The sequence below is a fragment of the Amia ocellicauda genome, chromosome 16 (genome assembly GCF_036373705.1).
Source record: "Amia ocellicauda isolate fAmiCal2 chromosome 16, fAmiCal2.hap1, whole genome shotgun sequence".
Classification (NCBI taxonomy): Eukaryota; Metazoa; Chordata; class Actinopteri; order Amiiformes; family Amiidae; genus Amia; species Amia ocellicauda.
The window spans coordinates 6,103,225-6,122,981 of record NC_089865.1 but is presented as its reverse complement, the minus strand read 5'-3'; the positions used below and the strand labels follow the sequence as shown (position 1 = coordinate 6,122,981).

The 19,757-nt window shown below is 37.4% G+C and overlaps 1 protein-coding gene across 2 annotated transcripts in view; it reads right to left on the bottom strand.

The window, feature by feature from the left end:
- Positions 1 to 12,583, bottom strand: part of mgat5 (alpha-1,6-mannosylglycoprotein 6-beta-N-acetylglucosaminyltransferase) — an 87,989-nt gene extending 75,406 nt beyond the window's left edge. For both annotated transcript variants that reach the window (XM_066688562.1, XM_066688561.1), the window contains exon 1: positions 12,146 to 12,583. The gene's annotated coding sequence lies outside the window, so the exon portion shown is untranslated. The remainder of the gene's footprint in view (positions 1 to 12,145) is intronic.
- Between the last annotated feature and the right edge of the window lie 7,174 nt (positions 12,584 to 19,757).

Genomic DNA, 19,757 nt, shown 5'->3' with positions numbered 1-19,757 from the left:
CACAGTAAGTGAGGTTAGGATATTAACAATAATATCTATTGTCACTTTCATACAGAATCTGCATCATTTCTATCAAATGGAAGACCCAACACATGATTACAAAGAAATAAGGACCTTTTAATTAAGCACAATATCCATATAATATTGCATCCACTTTTCTACACTTTCTCACCCCTTTTTCAGTTCAATATCACAGCAGTAAAGAGGAAAGGAAGTCTTGGGGGAAACAGATTTCGAATTGAACTCTTCTTCTTAAATAGGTCACAATGTACGTTTCTGGAATAATGTTTCAATATATATATATATATATATATATATATAACTTAAATGAGTAGAATAAAAGCAATAATGAAATAAATACAATAATTATCAATCATTTAGGGTAAGATCAATTTTACTGCCATTATAATTGTATTTAAATTATTATTTTATCATCTATGGCCTACAGAAAAAAATAATATGAGGAATAAGAACTGTTCATTGTCTTACTTATATGGATATCACTGGCGAATATTAAATACAGTAAATAAGCCATTTTGCTTTCTAAATACATAGCTTTCAATTTCAAGCAGCCCTTTAAAGTTGAAAACCCATTAAGAAATTAAAACAATATCTGTTTAAAAAAAAAAGTTTTATTCTGCATTTCTGTTTAATCTGATTAAATGTTTCTCAAGTCTGAATGAAGTCAGATTTCAACCTTTTTTCCACACAGGAAGGGATTATGCTCTTAAGTAATGTAATGTATTTAAGTAGGTCTTATTAGAAGCAATGAAACGGTCAATTAAGACTTAATAAGTATTACAATATTTGAAACTCTAAAACCACTTTAAAACTCTTGTTGATAAAATAAAGAGGTATGTGGTACTGCATTGTAACCAGAGTGATACATTCATATAATTCACTAGCAAAAAGTCATGAAAAATGTGTGTACCATTCTACAAAATAGGATAATCCTATTGGCTAACCAACTTATTGTAGACAATCAAGTTTGTGACTAATCCTGATCAAAACACACAACAACCCAAAACCTGAATAATCAAATTTGAGGTCATACTTATAGTTTCCCCCCACTTATAGCTTTAGTATTCATTTCTTATACAGTTAATCACAAACTCATAACACACTGGTATTTATTGTAAACAAGCTAAATGACAGCTTCACAACTGACACAACTGTTTTACCCAAACAGCTTCAAGCCTTGAACCAAAGCCTCACTGCCAGGCGAACCCACAAACAACGAGGCCAAGTCTGACAGAAAAGCAGCCAATAGAGGCCCAGGCTCCCACCCCATGCTGCCCAGTCTTTCACTGGCTGGATGTTGGTCAAATAACTCATTAAAAGCATTTGCTTCTGGATTCCAGAGATGAAGAAACTGGCTTTGTTAGCAGTAGCTTGATCACACACTTCACCCGAGAGCTGGCTGCAGTTTTATTGCTCAAGAATGCTGCTATCGATGCCGCAAATCTCAAATTTAAAATAAAAATAGTCGCTCTGTTTGACAGTTTTGACAGACTGCTTGGCTTCTCAAAATCACAGTGTGGAGATATCAGATGGTTTAAAAGTGAAAAATGTTGTGTAATACTAATGAATATTAAAAGCAGAGCATGCTGGAAGTGGAATGTTATTTAGAGTCGAAGAAAAGTGTTTACTGCTCAACAAAGATGTGATTAAATCAAATACAGTATATCCTTCTGAAAAGATAAAACAAACAGGAATTGTATGTTCATATTGTACATCCATCACATTAACAAACTTACACAAACGTTTTTTTGGCCCGTGGACCATTACTCCCATCACTAAAACGAAGCACAACATTGACTTGCATTGTTAAGCATTCACAAAAATATATTGGCATCTTCTTAACTTATGCATATAGTTAAATAGTTATAGTTATGTATAACTTAAGAAGATGCCAATAGTTTTGTGAATGCTTAAAAAATACAAGTGATGTGTACATTTCTCATTCTCAAGGTTAAATAAAGCCTTTGGAGTTCAACAAAGTACCCGACTAATTTTGTACTTTGATCAAACTGCAAAAAAAAGGCAAAACCTTCCTATTGATTTTGGTCCCATACTCCATCAAGGTCCATTTGTACACATCTGTCAAAAATGTTTACTTCACTGCAAATAGTTGACTTGACTTTAGATTAATTTCAAAATCATTACAGTACAAACCTGCATCAATATCTTGCATCTCTCGTTAATTCGAAAAAGCTTTCCCAAACCAGGATTCGATACGGAACGATCACAGATTCCTGTTTTAAATGCAAGTTCCAGTGCCACTAAAATAAGAACTCAGTTTGAAAAAAAAAATTGCTAGGGACACTGTCGGCTACCATGCAGTTCGAACAGTTAATGTTCGAAATGTTAAGGAAATAACAAACCAACCACAGATACAACAGATAAACTGCAGCAAACAGGTGGTTTATCTTGTGAGGTTAACCTGGAATTATTAACTATAGCACAGCAGCAAAGACCTCCCCTCACCAAAGAACGGATTAACAGAGAGAGACAACTTTAGACATATCTAATCCAACGCGCTGTTCTGTTCTTGTTACGATATATTGCTGGAAGCTAATAAGAGTTTAATGTCAGACTGCCAATGAGAATCAGTTAAGTGCTAAATTTTTGACGGTCATCGACGTGCTGCGGTTTAGATTTATTCAGCAGGCCCTCAATTGCTCTCCTCTTGAGCTTTCAAACATTCAGGAGCATTACCCTTGCTCTGCGAAATGCTACTAAAACAAATATAGACATTATAAATATAGGACCGCAGAAAAAGACTGAACTGTCAAAGAAGAAACGTGGGAAACCTCAAATAGATTGTGGATTGTGGTGTCACTACTTGTGTATTATGAAAGGATTGGTGAGGAATATTTCTACATGCCTGATTACAGTGGCACTACCAGTTTTACAGGTATACAAAACCATTGTTTAATTTCAGCTTCATTTCCCCACCTACAACAACTGATAAACTGAGCTTTATTTTGTTTTGTAGCAAAGTGAAATTTAAAATACTGCTAAAAAGGTACGACACTGTACACTCATATTTTATTAACCAATGCAACATGAATGGCCGTGCATCAGTTTCATTTTTGTAAAACTGTAGACTGCTTGGCTGATTTTCCAGATAACAGGAGCAGGAGGAAGTGAAGCCAGAGAAGAAATTTAAGATATATCTTGGGAGGTTATATTTTTAATCGAGATCTGTCAACATGATTCAACTTCGTCACCTCACTACACTTGCAAATAAAACAGCTCTGTTCCGCGTTACAGTCAACATTTTCGCTTGCTTCATTACGTATTTCCAGGTGATCACTGAATTTTGTGCAAGTGAAAAGCTGAGCAGATCGAAATCAGTGTGATGCTGCTTTGACAAGACATGAGTGAAGAGGCACTTAGTTTGGAGATGGAGCAAACAGTATCGCATATTACCATTCACAACATTCAACATGTAGCCTGTTTAATAGCTATACTTCAACAGCCCACTGAAAGGTGCATGAAGGCCCTCATTATTGGCCTTACCGAATACAGAATGAAGAGGCTTTGTCTGTGAGCGGTAGAAAGAAGTATTGTTTATCTTTCTACTGCAGAACAGGCAAACATAACTCAGTAAAGCGTGGTTTCAAATGTGTACTTTGGTGACGTTCAAACAAAATGCAAAGAGTGCGGACCAGCTGGAGAACAAATTCTTCAATGTATTGTAATATAAATATGGGGATCCATCTTTTACAAAAGGAAAAGCAATATAAACACACTGAACCACTCTTCTGGGCGCAATTCAGAGAATACACATGATTATTACACGTCTTGCTGTTCATAATACACACAGCAATGTAAAGGTAGGTATTTAAATTTTTACTGTTAGAAAAACACACTCCTAATCCACATTGCAAGATGTTTAAATTACCTCCCAGTAATCAGAAGCATTAAAAACAACACCCATTTGTAGAGAGTTGCAAGACATCTTTAAAAAAATATTTAAATTGTAGGAATATACGAGAGATTAACATTCAAGGGGCCTTTCACAGATGAATCAATGCAGATTTGCTTGCTGAGGACCATAGCTACTACATCAGCTATTCATTTCCACACAGACATGCACAATAAGAAAATAAACCAGGAAAAGTCTGCTGTGGGATTTTGAGCCCCGTGGCTCTGAATCATATAAGTCTGGGCTGCAGGGGACTCAAGGCCTTGACATCACTGGCTTCAAAAGACAGACAGGAAGCTCGTTCATAGATCCAATTCAAAGCAGTACTGAAACCTCAGCATCATTTTCACAAGCTCCGTCACTCCTTCTCTTCTGAGCTCCACCTGGTAAACAGTCAGATTTTACACATGCAGTCCAAATGCCATTCAAGTGGCATTTTTTAAGCCCACCTGCCAGCAAACACACTAAACAGTGAAATGCCATAGCTGTCCTGAGAAGTAAATTCAGGTCTGCAAGGATGAAAACACAAAATACTCTGCATATATCTGTTAATTAGTCACAGAACCGCACGATAGTCCAATAACAGGTTCAGAAAAAGAATAATGTAACCAGTGCATGGCTAATACACTTACTCCACACTTTGTTTGTGTGAATTAGTATCATGTCGGTTAAGACTCTAAAGGGAATCATTATAAATGGTCTTAACTGTACGAATACAGGTCCAAAGCTGCAAAAGGAGATGGCATCAATTGCAACTAAAAAGCTTCCTGAAACCTGTATCAGCCCGTCACCTGATCCGTCCGTGAGGGTGGGCGAATCTAAAAGTAGGCATTGACCTTTAAAATCCTGCCAGTGAAATCATTGCTCGGTTTGTTTTGTTCCGTTTCTCTAAAAAGTAATTTCCAAAAACATATTTAATGGTGCTGCAAGAGATATGTCCATATTGCCCTCATGCGCTGCAGTCACAGCACAGTACTAAAGAATCGGAATATTATGTAGGTGATAACTAATAGTATTGATGATTTAGAAACATAGTATAAATTGGCAATGGTAACTTTAAATTGGGGATACAGATTTAGGTATCAATGTTCTTACAGTTACATTTATGTTGCTTCTAGTATATTTTTTGGAATTTGAGTAATTTAGTTAAATTCTGCACTAAAATTAAGTTTGACGATGAAATTGGGGTTATGTTTGCTCCTTGCTAGACGCCGAGTTACTTTGTTTCTACAAAGTAAATACTATTGTGTGTAGATATGTAAGGGCTTCGCTTCAAATTTTCATTTTGGCTAGGGTTGGGGTTCAGACTGTTGCTGGGGTTTAAAATGGGGTCGGCAACACTGATGTAATACAATTGCACCAGGAGCGGAAACAGACTGTTGAAGATTGCATTCAGACAAAGAACAATGCTATGCATATCTAGTCATGTTTGTTGTTGTCGTTGTAATTTGATTACATAATTGCTGCTCTGAAACAGGTAAAGTGAAGTAAATATTAAGATACATCTAACTGAAAAGAGCTTATGTCACCTATTTAGTTCCTCCTTTAAAAAGCCACCAGTTTTGTGAAGCTAAAACCTATTGCCATACCGGGAGAAAGCAGGTTACAGTCTGAAGGATTTAAGGTGAAGTTGCAGTTAAAGATTCTTGTCTTCAAGTAGCATCTCACATCACAAATTCTTTACTGTTATAATGAGTATTATGTCACGAGCCATTTGAAAAAGATTACATTAAATTTAACGGTGTTTAGAATTAAAAAAATGAAAACATAATTTCCATTATACATTTAGGAATTTATACCCAAAGCTGACACTACACAAATTAGATTTTTACAGAAGTGCTAGGTAAATGAAAACCATCCCTGTACAATCTCTAAATAGATCTTCTGCATTTGTAGCGCCAGGCTCAGGCTAAATTTGATAACCGTTTACACACGGAGAGTGTCAGGTTTAAAGCAGACAATGCAGACTAGAGCTACACAATGGCTGCCCTGCTGTGACTGTGGGTGGGCTTCAGACATGTGACTGTCTCTTCAGCCTTTCCATCAGGCACACAGTGGCGAGCCCCTCCAAGGAGATGCCATTTACTGAAGGTCATCAGTCTGCCTACCAGCACCGCAAACAGGAAGAGGGCACACAATTAATATATCCATTAGGAAGGCATAAAGAAACCCATTCACACACACACACACACTAATTATTATTATTTGAAGCATTGCCTCAAATATTTAGAAAATATTCCCTCCTCAATTAGAGACGTATCTTGTATCTGATGGTTAGTTTTAGAAAATGTTATTTTCTTTGAAGTTGACTAGGCTACTATTTTATACTACTAAGTGCAATGAATTTTGAATCTGGGCCACCTTTTGCAAATGACATTTTTCATGCCTCTGTCCATTTGGGATTTTGTCCAATAAATTAAACTCTCGGAAAGTAGGTTTTAAATCTGTCAGAGCTTTTGTCACCCCTATTAACCCCAAACTTTAGCTCGGTGGAAGGGTGGCGCTATAATGTAATAAACCTGTCTTCCCACATCTATTTACAGTACTACAGTACTAACTAAGGCAACCATTCTTATACAGAACACAACTGCTCTTGTTTTAGTCTTAGCCAAGGATCCGTTTAAAAAGCTTTCAAACAAGGTACTCAATACATGTGATCATCCATAAAGATTTCTGTACAGATTAAGTTCACACAAGTAATAAAGAATAAAAGTGGCTTAGGCTGCACAAGAAGCATAGTCTGATATTCAGGTAATCATAAACCAAATTGCAAAAGTCTCTTTTCATTTGTTCAATGAATGAACTGCTGTCAAAATGCAAAGGCTTGCATTATGTACACAAATACAAATGCATGCAAGATAGATTACAATGTGCAGGCTAGTACTAATTTGGCCTGATTATGTGGAGTTTGAGAGGGAAATAAATGTAGACTAATAACACTACACCCAAGTTATCCATCATTTTGTTATCAATCTAGGCTGCTGTTCCCACAAACGAACACGGCTTGTACAAGGAAGCACTACTGTGGAGATCGGTTTGAGCATTCAGCCGAGTGGAAATATCACAGTAGGCATGCAGTGTTAGGGACTGATTGGTACACAGCTGAGAAATGGTTGCTGAAATTGCAAAAATAACTATCTTACATAAATTACTAAGTACAAAATACAGTGAAGATACATTTTAATTACCAAATTACAAACCAATAATGTGCTCTGAAAATGTGCTTAAATAATGCATGCTGATTAAACGTACATATCGATTTTAGATTATTCTGAGGTGTGGACTGCACCAGGATTCTGTTTGTCTTATAAGATACCTTGATATTTTTAAGTATGGCATGTTTGCCACCAATGGTGTTGTTGCCTTAATATCAGCTGATTCATAGTGAATACTTTCATCTCCCAATAATACAGAGACATTGCTATGGGGTTTTTAAGCAAGATGTGAGTTCAATTAGTTTCAAAGATCATTCAATTAATTACTTATAATTGCATATAGGAAAACTAATCTGGAAAAGGTCTGGTATTATTGAATAAAAAAAAGAAGGCATACCAAACCCTTCAAAGTAAACTAAGCTTTCGTTCTTAAAACAATTTTCAACATGCTCAGCTCTGTATCTGTTTAATTTCAATCTTGGTGCATGAATGTGTACTTTGATGGGAAAACAGGGATTGTCTGCAACTATGAAATTATAAAAAATGAAACCTCTCCATGATAATTAACATAAGTCATCGCTTATTATTTAAAAAAAATAACTACTAATAACCAACTTATTTTATGGAAAATTGTAAGTACAACACAGCAGCGTTTACACTAATGTGTTATTTTACAAACAAATAAGCTGGGGGAGAGAATCCGAAGTCCAGAAAACAATAATGTACACAGCAAAACTTCCACTCAATTCTAAAAGTGAAATCCCTAACTCACTCACCCTGACGTTTCTCTCAGTAAGCTACTGCATTTGACAGGAAACCTCACAAAAGATCAAAGGTAACCTTGGACACATATCTCACATGAGACACAACCCTTGTGACGTTAAATCCACCGCAAAAGCACTCTGCAACGCACTACAGTGCAGCAGGAAGTTCCCCAGTTTACTTCTTGATTTCTGGGAAGTCGGAATAGCTAGGCCTGCAGACTTAGATTTTCAAACACAGAGCTGTTGCTCAGTAGTACTCAGTAATACAAATCCCTGAAATTCATTTTCCAACATTGAAAAGTGTTCAAATGTCAAGACGTGGAATGTGGCGCTGTTTTTACAGAGCAGTGTCTAGACTTTCTTACGAGAATCTATGTGAATAATGCTTTCAAGCCAAGGCTTCAATAACATAATTGGAAACAAACAAGGTACTGATGAAGGTGAACACCAGGAACAGAAGGTGCAGTATTTGTATTCCTTTTTAGAGCTTTAAGCACTATTTAACGCAGTCATGTCAAGTAGAAATAAATGCTTAGACTCTTTTAATCACTGAAAGACTTAGTGTTTTGCTGCTTTGGAGAGCATCCATCAGCTTTCCAACACCAATCCCTCCATCATCTCTCAGTGCCCATTGATGCAGCCAAACGATTTCTTGCCAGACAAACATGCCACAGGAGTACAACTCCTTTCAAACAGATTTATAATCCCTTCACGCTGTAGATCAGGGACCTGAAAGAGATCTTTATAAAATAAAAATAAAAAAGGGATCCGAACTGCACCACCATAGTGTAATTACACGACTCCGTGATGAGTTAAGCCATCGTGGACGATTCTTTCAAAGCTGATATGATGTGCCCTGTCAGTGTCGCAGTGTGAGGACATGACTTAGAAGCGTCAGGGTTTGTTAGAAACTTGCACAAACAACGCAGTCATCCTTTCTAACCACAGTAAAACAAATGTGACTTGCACTAAACCGAATACAATACAGTGCGTTTAGTTAACCTAGCATTACCATTAGATTTTCCTAAACACAAATTAGCTTTTGGGTATTTGTTTCTTGACTATACTATGCACGGTATGCTTCTAAAAACTGAATAAGGAGAGTACAGGCAGATGACATTGATATTGTATGACATTTTCTCTCTTGTTAAACCATTCTCTGAAAAGTCTTCTCAACCCTGGGCCATAAAGGCTCATAAACACAGCAAAAAGAAACATCAATTGTTTATCTGCCAACACAGAATTGGACTCTAGAATATGTTTCTAGAAAATTTTAATATCAGACTGACACTTTACTGTTAATCTACCAGTTGGGTATAATATTTTGATGTGCCATTGCAACGGCATTATTAATAGGTAAATAGAAGCATGTGCGTGCCAGTTTAATACTAGAAAGGGTGTTTTTTTTCTAATCACCATTAACTCTTTCTATTTTCCTTACATTTTACTTAAAGCAGAACATTTCTACTGAAGCATATCTTAAATAAACATGTCGAAGGCTTTCAGTATCAAATGTAAATATAAAAAAAAAAAAAAAACAGAAGTACCTTTTCTTTTCAACTGGATAGGAATTTAACTGAAACAAAGGCTTGTTGGAACTTGAAAACCTACCTTCTTTAATCTAAATCTATGCCATTTGTGAATTACTGACCTTGATGGAGTATAGGACAATATTAACCTAGTTAAAAATGCAGATCATACCATTATGAAAAATCCAACTGAAAAATAGTCTTCATAGCACAAGTTTCTACCAGTGTTTACAACAGAGTAGCCCAAGATAATTTATACATCTATTAGATCATAAATCATGTCATTGTGATTTGTAATTGTAATGTCATTGCAACACTGAAGGCAAAGCCACTACCCCACAATATAATTTTAAAATAGGCAAATTGTAAATTTGTTACTGAATAAATTATACCATTACTAAATGAGATAATGCCTCTTACATTAGGTCAATTAAAACAGCAAGCCTAATACTTTTTTGTAACATAACACCAACCTAGATGTTTTAGGTGGGCCTTATCTGAAGGTTGAAATTAAAGCTTACTCTTCTTTGTTTTTAATAAAATTGTCATATGTGAATTATACTTTTGCTGTAATATTCCATTGTTAAGAAGAACAATCTCTTACATTTTCCTGCAGGACAAACTTCATATAAAAATAAACACTTCAAACCACTGTATCAAACCACCAGGGCCTTATTAAAATGAAAACTGGCAATTTATGAGAGTAAAGCGTTTAATATAGAGATTGAAAATAGCAGGCACTTCAGACAGAACACACTGTATTATATAAGCATATGTTATGTATACTAAATTATATTTTATTTAGATCTTATTTAGGGTTTCCACTCTCTAGTAATAAAGAAATCAAATCTTCAAATACGCTACAAACCTCTACTCATAAACACATGAATGAATTATACTGGGCACATAAACCTACTCTTCATGATATGATAAATGACCTCTACTAAAAGAAAACACTATTTCACCTGATTAGACTAGGCTTGTTCAATTTAGTTCTCTTTTAACTATTGTTTTGAATCATAAAATTCATCAATGATTTACTGATTTCTAAAGGAATTTCTGAGTGTATCATTAGCTCATAATACACTTAATCTGGAGTGACATGAGGTTTTCAGCTGAGGCGAATCAATACAATAGCTCAAATGTACGACACAATTGTGTCTTTCATAGAAACTTAATTAGTAAACTTTGCTTCAAAACTACTAATTTAGTCATGCCTTTCTTTCCTACTGTAGGGATCATCAATTTTCGAGGGGATAAAAAAGTCTTTAAAAAGTCAGGCAGCAAGTATGATTTTGCCGGGTCTGGTTTTGGTAATCCAGAGTTTAATGTTTCAGGATTTTATAATATACAGACTTTATTTTAAGAAAGAACAGACTTTAATATTATTTAATCTGTGCGGCACAAAAGCCATGCCAGTCTATGTTACGTGAGCCTTCACAGAGATTTTGGAGAAAGCTGGGCTTTGGCCGGAGTGTATTGTCAGTTCAAGCAGAGACACATTTCTGTTTCGGACATTATTTTTCTTTACAGAATGGCACAACCAGAATGTAAGTAGTGTCCAACACAGTTCAGGAGTATAGTGAAAAATACAATCTTTTGCTCACATCCAAACCTTTGATTACATTAGAGGTTAAGTTTAAATTACACACTAATCACTCATTGTCCCCGATTCAGAACAGTAAACACCCTCACCCTACTACACACCCAAAAAGATTAGAGATTATAGATTTAAATAATAGGTTAAATATTATAGATTTAAATAATAGGTGTATATATTATACTTATTTGTATTATTATACAGATCTTGGCTTACGTATTTATTCAATCGTCTTCTCCCCGCCTGTAGTGTATATAAATGGAAATAACGATGAATGTAATGTTTGAGAAAGTTACAGTAACAAAGTGTAAATCCAGCTCCCATGTAACTGGTAAGGTGTCTCAATGTAACCACTCTCACTGACGTCACCCGTCTGATCAGTACAGCAGATAAACCTGCTCTTCAGGCGTAGCGGCTTTATCATATAGCAGCCCTGATATAGATATTAGTAGTATGTTAAACATTCATTCAAAAAGGGAGGATGCTGGCGTAAGCATCCAGATGCAAATGCTTAGCTGTAATACATTGGAAATAGTGATTCTCCATACATCAAATCAACAGAAAAACGCTGCAGACCATATTAAGCAACATATACCAGTAAGCAAGACAAATCAGTTTCTCCTACTGCTTAGAAAACAATACATGCAATAGACACTTACTCCCAACTCCCATAAAAGATCACCATCAACTTTTGCCTCCTGTGTCCTCAGTCGGCTACACCATGCGTTGGCACTAGCACACCCCAATGCAATGCATGCGTTTTCTTCCACCACTTCCTTCACAAAATACAGTCACCTTGCCTTAACCCGTGATGTGAGGGAACTTTTCACAATGATGCCGCCAGTCTGCATTATTGGGTTATTATTAGCAGCACCGAGATGCATGCATCGGCGTGACAGACGGTGAAAAGGCAGGATTTAAAGGACCTGTATAGCAAACACGTACGCGAGCAGTGCACAGCCCCGGCCATCCCCAGAAGCACCCCGGCATCCTGGTCGTCCCCTCCTCGCTTTTGCGAGCCACAACACAGGGAGACATTTGCCGTTGGCTGTCACGCTTCCTCGCAGCGCAGTCGGATCTACGGGTGGGCGCAGGGACCAGTGCGTCCCCGCCAGCCTCGACGCAAGCCGGCGCACAACAACAACACTCGCCCGCCCGCTTACCTTGCGTGTGAGGTGGCCGAGCCGCCAATAACGACGACAAAACCCCCGGCGTGTCCGTCTCCCTCGGGGTTGCGGGCCGGGAGGATGTTCAGAGGGAAGCCGCCCACGCTGAATGAACTCGCAGGGTTTCCGTCCTCACAGCTCCCGGTGCCTGGATCCGCATGAAGCCGCCGCCGCCGCCGCCGGGACCCTGCGCGCTTAGGGAGCGTCGCGGTGTGTCGAGCTGCGCGGAGAAACGAAACCACAACAAGCGCCCAGCTGGAGAGGTGCAGACGTCACACTGCACAGGAGAGATACATATTCAGTATCATTCAATACCATCCGGTCACGGCTCAGTGTTTGGGGAAATAAGGGAGACTCAGAAAAGTACAAGTGTTGTGTTACATTATTAGTTGCGCACTAGACGCGATGGTCCCTAAATGTGACATCTCCCTCCACAGCCAGCAGCCCTGATGTCAGACACAGCCGGGCGTCCATTGCCATCTGCTGGTGCATGGGTTGGCCTACTACTGTTTACAAAAAGAAAGTTTGGCCTCTGCTCATATCTGAGTTGCAAGATGAACCTGCGACACGTCCTTGTTTTGTATGACACTAAACACATACTGCTCATGTGTCGTCCTTTGGGATGTGTAATGAATGATCAAAACTGGACAGGCAGTCCAAGTTCATACAGGAGCCAAGGGATTATTTCTATGGCCATAAATGCGCAAGAATATGAATAATGCTGATACATGTAAACAGAATTCTGGATCTGTATTCCAGATTTGGAATCCTTAACATTCTGACAGCATGTGTCATGTAAACGCACCGTGTGTGTCAGTCAGCCAGTCACATTAGTGTCTCAGGCCACTGGCGTGTGTCATAGGGGACACGTGTGCTGTTATTGTTTTACCATGTCACCTGGTCAGTGTGTGTGTCTGTCATTGTGTGTGTATGAGTGTGTGTGTGCGTGCTTCTGCTTTGTGTGGGCCCTTTCACACATCCTATAGCAGGCAGGAAGAGGGCGTTGCCTGTGTTAGTGTTGCTTTCCAGTCAGGCCTGTCTTGTGTAATCCGCTGCAAAAGGCCAGCACTGTCACAGCAGAGTGAGCGAAGGATAAGCATTGCTTTATAGGGAATGGACTGAGGTATTGTATTGGATGCTTATGTTACAATGCATTCAAATAAAGGCATCTGTGATCCATCACTTTGTTCTGTTGCAGTGTAATGTCAGTACAACCTGTGTTTGGTTGCTATATAATCTTAAACAGAGGTACAGAATTCAAAGTTAAGGAAACTGACACAGTACGTGTTTTATACCGGGGTAAATCACACTGTACTACCAGAAGCTTCCTCCTAAAATTTCTCTTTTATAAAAATGAGATAAACATAAACTTTCTAAACTCAAAAGTAGTAGTATGCTGCATACAAAGTAAAACAATAGTCAAACAGTTCTTTTAGACTATGAAAAAGCATTACCATTGTGTACTAAAATATTTTAAAACTGTGTTTCTTTAATATGAAACAATATCCCCATCTTGTGGAAAACATGGGCATCTCAGTCTGAAATCAATCTGCCGTATAGTGGTACCGATTGGTATATGTTTGTTTGAGGGCAGTAAACTGGTAGTAATGTACCATGTAGGAAATTCAATAAATCCATATATTGTGCAACCGCTGTTAAGGCTAAAACCAGCTGTATTGTACCTCATTGATAGAATTTGTGCCTGAATGCATATCTGGTCTTTTGCCCTAACCTTGATTATCTGGCCTCTTCAGTTAAACGCCTTTAATGTTCTCCTTGTTAGTTATTGACCAGTGTTCTTACTTTCACATTTAAAAATTGTCTTACAAGCTCTCATGGATGTTGCAGTATTAAGAATCTCTTTTAACATGTATCATTAAACATGCACAGTAAAAATAATTCAACCTGCCTCAGTTCAGAAGTGTAAATTCTGCTCTTTCAGACCATTTCCCATCATAAGGGCTTATGTGTTGGTTTTGGATACTGCTTCACAATCTCCCATTTCCCTCCATCTTCAAAACACTTCTATCAATCAAATTCAACACATTACATTTAACCCCGTTGTGTGGAGATATTGACTTGCAAAGTAGAGGGAAAGAATGATATTTTTAATACATCAAAAATAAATGATCATTACTCAGTTTGTATCAAATTTTCACCCAGTCTGTCTTAAAAGTTGTATTTTGACCAGTACTTTAAATTAAATTGTAAAGTTTGCATTGAAAAGTTTTTCATAAAATCCAAAAATGTCATTATTCATAATTCCTAATGCTATTATTTATCTTGGAAAAAATGAGGTAGTGTTGCAATATAGTGTGTCTAATCGTGATCAGCAACACAGAAACTGATTCTGTAGTTTGTATGCTTTCATTTGAGTGGTCCCACATGCTTGTGGCCCTTATAATGGAGAAATTGCTCTTTTGCGTGTATTTTGTGTTACAAATTTTCTCTAAACATTTCTGCATAGGCTAGGTTCTTTCAAATGCACATTATTCCTTCATTTCTTATGCTATTTTCACCCAACAATGTCTACAAATTTCAATTTGAGTGGTATTTAAACCAAAAATCTTCATATCAAGATTTCCCATAGACTTTAATGGAGGAAAAAAGTCAAAATCTCAAAAAACACATTTTTGGTTTTGTGAAAAAACATGGTAGTGGAGTAATATAGTCTGTCTAATTATGATCAGCTATGCAGAATATTATAGTACAGGTTGTCTAGTTTAATTTGATAGGTGTCACATACCTGTACTCCTTATAGTGTAAAGGCTGAGTGTAAAGTGATAAGAAGTTTTTCTCCTGGACACCCTCTGGGAAAGTAGTGCTTTCATTATAATACCTGAGAGACTCCACTGTTTCTTATGTCTGATGATTCATTTCCATGCATCAGAACAATCTAAAACTGGTCAGATTGATGGGAGAATAAAATAACTTAGTCATCACATACCATACATCATCAGAGAGAACTGGTTTCCCTCAGAAGTGTCCTGTTCAAGGGCAACCCTTCATTAGTTAAACCAACAACATTATTTATTGAAAACAAGTTTTGCCTTTTCATCCATAGTGTTTGTGAGACAAATAAAAAAAACAATGAGAGATGCCTGTAAATGATCATATAGGGTACACTGTCCCACTCGAATACCCACTAGATAGCATAAAAGAGGAATATAGGTACAGAATGTGAATTTAAAATACTACAGTTGCTGGAGGATCCTCTGAAAATATTCTCTGGTGTGTTATTACACTTCCTTTGATATGTGGATTAGCCTTTCCTAAATTCATTCTAAAATCATCATATTTTCTACCATGATATTTCATGTTTTCTTATGCATATAACCCCAGCCTATTCCTTATTTATTCAAACACTGTATTTATGTATTCTGTTTAGTCAAGTTGAAAATATCAATGATAACATTTAGTCTCAGACAAAAGATTAATTGGACAAAATTGTCCTCCTCTTTCCCTGGAGCAGTTTTGCAGACTGGTGGACGTTATTCTACAGAACAGAAAGTTCTGGTCTAGTATCCTCCCTTACTAATTATTACTGCACTTCTGCCTTTATGAATACAGAAGGTATTTGCATTTATTTTGCTTAAATAGTCCACAGTCTCTAAAACATTGCAAGCTAAAGTTAATTAATCAGCTTCCCTTTGTTTTACAATACAGGGCCAATTCTCCACAGAAACAACTGCTTGATAAATGGCAAGTAGCAACCCAGCTGTTATGTGTAGCTGCAGTGTACGGTGTTGTATGTGTTTATTCTCCATTTCATGACCAGATCAATTCATTGTTAGCCCGTTCTCCAGCTGGGCGCCCCGTGGGGAGGTGAGGGTCAGGGCAGGTCAAAGCAATCTGCCCTGGCAGGTGCCATAAACATCCAGTCAGGGAAAGGGATTGCCTCTCAGTGACATGTCAGAGCAACACTGGATAAATTCAGATGGATGAGTGACTTGCTAGTCTTAAGAACTGTAAAAAAGGCATGTCTTTTCTTCAGGAAAAGGTATAATTAATCTACTCTCATGTATTGTTTGCACAGCAATCTAATATTTTAACTATATCTTTTACTTTCTCTAGAACTGCTTATTTACCTCTGGCGGCCAGAGCTACGGGAAGAGACCTCACGATTCGAAGCAGTTAATGTCATTAGAATAAAGGGAGACCCTCATTAGTGGGTACTTTCAAAATCAAGGCACAATTACATATAAATAGATTCACTGGCTTCCATGTCATGTCCTGTGTTAATTTTCTAATTAAGTACCTTCACTGGGACAGCCAAGGTCCCACTCTGGGCTCTTGTAATTTTCAGTGACCTTTAACTTGAACTAATAAAGGAAAGTTTTATTAGTTCTACTGGAGCGGTAAAAAAATTTAATCCTCCTCCTCTGGCAGAGGCAATCGCTTATCTTTTCTTACTCTTATCCTAATGTTTTTAATTATTTTTAAGAGGATGGAATTAATGAAACTATGCTGGTATCAAACAGAGCATTAGTTACAGACCAGCCACCTTCTAAGCTCATTAAACGTTGAATGTCTGTAATCTTGGGATGCTGGCAGAGTTTATTTAGATCAAATAAAAAAAGAACAAAAATTCAAACTCTGTGTCTTACTTTAAACTAATAAACTCCCTTTTGGGTTTGTTCAATTGGTTAGAAATGGTTTTAAATTATCCTAATTCTGCACACAGAAGCACTGACGATAGTACTGATTTCCATTTGGAGGGTGGAAACTATATCTAACATTATACACTGCATTAGATTTCCATGGGTGGATTTTAAAATATTCTAAAATAAAACCCAGTCTGACAATCTTGCACACTTTGCTCATATCTATGCTCATAAATATACTCAAAATGTGCAAACCTCACATACATGTAAGACTTTCTGTACTGCATATTTATAGAAAGTTTTACTCACTGCTTGACTTTTCCTTTCAAATATGCCTGGAAGAAGAAAATGTATATCCTTACCTCAGAGACCTGTCTTCTCTTTGAACTCTGCCTATAGCGGAAAAGCTACATTATTTATTGTTATTTTCCAAATTTCCAAAAAAGAAAGAGAAAATCGCAAGCCAATTAGAACAGAGAGGGTCCCAATTACAACACAGCAAAATCTACCAATCAGTAAACAAAATCGAGTGCAAAATAACAAATATAACTGTGTATTTGACATGAACAACTTGCTATATATATTCATTCTTTTTTTTTCTTCAAATTAATACATTTTTTATATGTTTAGAATAATTAGATCTGAAAAAAGTATATAGTTGTACTAATAAAATTAAACATCTGAAGTTTACTCCAATGTACTCTTTATGTAGCGCAAAGAATGCAGAGGAATTTCATAATTTGTTGTAATCAATATTTCTTTCACCACTCAAATCAAAATTAAACTAAATATCTTTCCAATTTCCATCCATTCAAAATACCAGTAGATATGAAGTGGATTGCCATAGTAACATGTAGATTTGTCATTATCTGTTTTGAAGCAGGAAAAAGAAAAAGAGATGGAGTCCTATTATTTCACTCCATTGTTCTCTCTGGTGAGCGAGACAGTAAGGACTTGGACACATGAGTTGGAAAGGTTGCATATGTTGACCAAGTAAAATGATTTGCATGTTTCCTCTCAATGATGGGCCAAGGGTTCATAGCTGGCAGGTGGGTGGATTGCTGAATTATCTGAAAGAAAAATAGAAATTCAGACAAGCAGCCAGGTAGATAATAAACAGACGACATGAGGAATAAGGTGAGTCTTCAGCTGTAGAAACAACCACATTGTCACCAGTCACAAAAGAGGCTCCACAACAATTACGGGCAGACCACAAAGTCACACAAAAGAGATTAAATGCTGCTGTCAGTATAAGTATTTAATCAGTGCCAAGGGAGTGGAGGAGATGTTCAGCTGGCACACAGTCATTGCATCAAATGGTTGCTCTGAAATCAAGGGAAATCTAGGAGCTGTGAAGTCCAGGACGTGTGGCACGGAGAAGACTGGCCACCTCAGTGAGAGTACAAATACGCTGGGAATATCCCGTGCTGTGGGATGCATCTTCCACATTTGCTTCAATTTAAAAACAATGTGTAAATAATTATGATATTATATTTTTCTAGCATTATCTCCATAAAAAAAACAAGTAACAAATCATTGCCCTAAGTATTTTATCCTTTTCAAACTACTACTACTACTACTGCATTTATGTACCTGAACAATTGCTCAAAATGAAGACTGTCACATAACTCTACTTTTGTTTAGTGCTGTACTACTAATTAGAAACACTTCATTCACATAGAATACATTTTAATATCGTTAAGACGAACTCAATTTTAGAGACTACAGCAGATGAGAACTGTGCTGTGCTCGAAACATACTGTACGTACATATACAGTACAAGAATGTCCTACTCGGAGAGACTGAGGAACTGAACATTTTCACCCTGGAACAGAGGAGACTACGTGGGGACTTGATTCAAGTCTTCAAAATCATGAAAGGCATCGACCACATCAAACCAGAGGAGCTTTTCCAGATCAGCAGGGACACACGGACCCGGGACACAAATGGAAACTGGGCTTCAAGGCATTCAACACAGAAAACAGGAGACACTTCTTCACACAGAGAGGCGTCACAATCTGAACAAACTCCCCAGCGATGTGGCTGAAGAGACAATGTGGGAACATTCAAAAACAGACTGGATAGGATCCTTGATCACTTAGTTATTAATGGACACCAAACGAGCACGATGGGGTCACAACTTTTGTTTGTTTCAATGTATACAAATGATGATATGACGAATGGCCTCCTCTCATTTGTAAACTTTCCTATGTTCTTATGTTCTAAGAAAATATTACTTCCAATAAAATAATGCACATGCCAGCCTTAAGGTGGCATTACCTGAATTAACAGTTTAAATACCTTTACATTTGAAGAACATGTATTACTTCAAATAAACAAATAGTAGAGGAAGTAGCTTTACTTTCACAACTCTTATATACACTCACCTAAAGGATTATTAGGAACACCTGTTCAATTTCTCATTAATGCAATTATCTAACCAACCAATCACATGGCAGTTGCTTCAATGCATTTAGGGGTGTGGTCCTGGTCAAGACAATCTACTGAACTCCAAACTGAATGTCTGAATGGGAAAGAAAGGTGATTTAAGCAATTTTGAGCGTGGCATGGTTGTTGGTGCCAGACGGGCCGGTCTGAGTATTTCACAATCTGCTCAGTTACTGGGATTTTCACGCACAACCATTTCTAGGGTTTACAAAGAATGGTGTGAAAAGGGAAAAACATCCAGTATGCGGCAGTCCTGTGGGCGAAAATGCCTTGTTGATGCTAGAGGTCAGAGGAGAATGGGCCGACTGATTCAAGCTGATAGAAGAGCAACTTTGACTGAAATAACCACTCGTTACAACCGAGGTATGCAGCAAAGCATTTGTGAAGCCACAACACGTACAACCTTGAGGCGGATGGGCTACAACAGCAGAAGACCCCACCGGGTACCACTCATCTCCACTACAAATAGGAAAAAGAGGCTACAACTTGCACAAGCTCACCAAAATTGGACAGTTGAAGACTGGAAAAATGTTGCCTGGTCTGATGAGTCTTGATTT